Raw genomic sequence first — 3614 nt, forward strand, 5'->3', positions numbered from 1 at the left:
ATATTTGCTGATTGTCAAATATATTGTCACTGGACAAATATATTGTCAAGTGGAATTTGTGATAATAGAAAGAAAGATGAGAATATGCTATTTAATTAAGTGCTTAATTAAAAATAGGGAACATGGTATAGTAGAAAGAACCCTGAAGCTAGGTATCAAAACACTTGATTTCAAACCCCTATTCTGATATTAGCTACCCATCTAACCTTGGAGAATCACTTGACTTTTCTTAATTCCAACTGTAAAACAAAGCAGGTAGAATAAATGATGCTTAAGACTCCTAAAGAGTCTACAATGGCATTCTAGATCAAAGATTGCAGATGGATTTCAACTTGAATGCATATTTCATTTAATGACTAATGGTTGCCTGGTATGTTATTTTAAAAAGAATTTGTACGCCACATTTGAATGGGATATTTAGTATCCTATTCAAACTTAGGCAAATGATAGGAATATGTAATTGGTAGAAGTATTTGCAGTTGCTTTTTCGTTGTTTTTGTTGAACCTGATAGAAAAATCACTGAACAGGAAGCTGAAAAACTGAGGTCAACTCCTGGCACTGCTACTTTGTGGCTTGTGGTGGTGAAGCCTTCTGGGCTTCAGCAGCATCACTCAGAAAACAAGAGAGTCAGTGGAATGTGGTGCTCATATGATGAGATTTCACAGATAAAAGGCAGGAAGTGGAGAAGGGATCTCTTTTGGATTGTTTATCAATCAGACTGTTAACCAATAAAGGTATAGTCTATTATCACTGTCATTTCATAAAGGAAGGAATTATCTTAACACCATTTAGAAATATGACTGATCAGTGAAAATAGCATTGTGAACTGCCATCAGTCTGCCTCCTGCCATTTATGAACCACTGCATGAGATGACCCCAGAGGGTCCTTCCTTAAGATCTCTTAGACGTGACTCTAATGTGGATCTTAGAAGAAGACACAGATCATATGTTTTCTATGGACTGACTCCTACCCTTAGAACCGCCCTGAGGGCAAAAGTTGTGGCTCCTGCAGAGCAGCCCCTAACCCACCTCTTCCTTCTTGGTGACAGGAATGAGCAGACCTCCAATCCAGCCATCCATGGGGAGCACACTGCATCTTTCTCTGCAGCTGGAAACCTTGCTCTTGGACTAATTGACCAAAGAGTACTGAAACAGAGGTGGGGTTGCCAACTTCCAAACATTTTAAAGCCAAATGATAATATTTGTCCTTCTTTTTCATGAGATTTCATGTATTTAAATGCATTTCTAAGTCGAAATTTTTTGCTTTCTGGAAGGGAATTTCTTTTTTTTTTTTTTTTACCAACTGATGAAAATGTTTGGTAAAGGATGAAAGTTAAATTTTCTGATCTTTGTGTTAGAAAAATGAAGTTTTGAGATTATATTATGCATCTTTCAAGTATACATCATTAAAGAAAAAAAGGGATATCTTTGTTGTAAACTGTCCAGGATGATTGGCAGTAACCACAAAGATAGAATTTATTCAGTGAATAATGTCCTATTGAATATGCCTTTTGTGGAGTCTTTGTTTTTGTTTTGAATTTTGTAGTTGTTTTAACTTGCTTATTATTGACAGAGGCACTGCTTTGGTAAACATTTCCTTATACAGAAGCCACCCCGCCCCCCCCATGCCTTATTCACAGTTTTGCTTTCCGTGGTTTTAGTTACTCTCACTCAACTGCTGTCCAAAAATATTAAATGGAACATTCCAGAAATAAACAGTTCATAAGTTTTAAATTGCACACTGTTCTGAGTAACATGATGAAATCATGCACCATCCCACTCCATCCAGCCTGGGACGTGAATTATCCTTCTGTTCCGTGTATCCACACTGTCTGTGCTGCCTGCCCCTTATTTACTTAATGGCTGTCTCAGTTATCAGATCGAGTGTCGCAGTATTGCAGGGCTTCTGTTCAAGTAACCCTTGTTTTATTGTTTTAATTGTTCTATTTTACTATTATTGTTGTTAATCTATTTCTGAGCCTAATTTATAAATTTAACTTTATCATAGATATTCTGTAGGGAAAAACAAAGTATATGTATATAGGGTTCTTCGGTACTATCTGTGGTTTCAGACATCTACTAGGACTCTTGGAATGTATCCTCTACAGGTAAGAGGGGAGACTATTGTATTCCTACACTGGATTTAAATGGTGTAACATTTCAATATATGGACAGCATTGGAACAAAGGAAAACCATAGACCTAGACACCAGCCTCAGCAATGTGGTGTTCAGACAGCCCCGAAGGCGATTATAAGTAAGATGTGGTGCCACCTAGCTGTGTGGTTCATGCATCACTCTTGATATATATTGTTTTCAGCCACTGATGAGCAAATGTTTTCCTTAAATGCACTGCCATTGAAAGGAGAAATGCCAGCTTGCATAGGAGAGTAATTGGGTACTAAACAAGTCAGGGTGTGGTCCTTTATAGTTTTCACAAACCCTTTTCATTGTCACTCCACTTAGGCTACAAAGCAGTCCTGCAAAGTGGGCATTCTCTCTCTTTTTTGTAAATGAGGAAAACTGAGACTTAGGTTAAGGGGCTTCTCTCTAGTTTCCCCAAATGAGTAATACTCACTTCTGCACAGGATCCACCATTGTCAGAGTGGAGCTCAGGGGTCTAAGGGCATCTGCCTCCGTCTCCTGACATCAGGCCCCTTTCCCAGGGAAGAGCAGGGAAAAGCTAGCTGCACCTTTGATCAGCAGCTCTGGCAAAACAGGCTTGGGCTCTGGGCTGTTTTCTCTGTTCTCTTTCCTCTTCACCACCTTCAACCTTACACACCCACCACTAATCAGTCATAAAGGCCCCAGATCCTCAAGAACTCCTAACATTAGGGCTCATTTTCACCCATGCCTTTGACTCCTGTTTGGCATTCTCACCTGCAAAATGGGAATAATAACAATAACACTTTCCTCATGGGGATTTTGTGAGCATTAAAAATAGATAATGCCTGCCGAGTGCTAGCTCAGCAGAAGCAGATGAAAGGCAGTGTAGACAGCACTGCTCCAGGTAATACTCCCTTTCCTTAGGACTTCTTTCCTTTTCGTACTTGCTGCTGTGAAGGTTAAAAAAATAATAATATTTTTTTCTCCTTCTAAGGTTCTTTTAGAACCTTCTAAGTTCTTCTAGCTGGGCTAATAACCAAATTAAGAGAGACAGATTAACAGGAGAAAATAAAAATTTTGATACATGTGCATGGGTAGTTCACATAGTATGAAAATTCCAAAGACAGTGTGGCAACTTTGGGTATATAAGACATTCTTGGACAAAGGAGAAAGAAGGTAGGGAATGGGGTTTTAGATTTCAGAAGTGAGAATGGGCAATTTACAGGTGGTTGAGGAAGAGCTGGAACATACTCGGCAGGGAAATTCTTGCTGGGCAGCTCAGAAACAATGGGACACAGCCCGGGATGTGGGTGGGGCTGGGGGATGCTATCTAGCTAACAGGCTTGGAGTCTTCCTGACTAATGCTGGGGTGAAGATTCTTAAAGTGATTAAGTCAAAGCTTCCTTCCTAAGGCAGGTTCTTCTCTCAGACTCTCTTTGGCGGGAAAGAGGGTGGGGTGTCTAATGTTCTTTCTAAATTTTGTTTCTTAATAAATAGCCTAAAATCAGT

The 3614-nt window shown here is 39.5% G+C and overlaps 1 protein-coding gene across 1 annotated transcript in view; it reads left to right on the forward strand.

The window, feature by feature from the left end:
- Positions 1-3614, forward strand: part of SAMD3 (sterile alpha motif domain containing 3) — a 39076-nt gene that overhangs the window by 4354 nt on the left and 31108 nt on the right. The gene's annotated exons all lie outside the window — the stretch shown is intronic.

The sequence above is a fragment of the Pteropus vampyrus genome, unplaced genomic scaffold (assembly GCF_000151845.1).
Source record: "Pteropus vampyrus isolate Shadow unplaced genomic scaffold, Pvam_2.0 Scaffold43, whole genome shotgun sequence".
Taxonomy (NCBI): domain Eukaryota; kingdom Metazoa; phylum Chordata; class Mammalia; order Chiroptera; family Pteropodidae; genus Pteropus; species Pteropus vampyrus.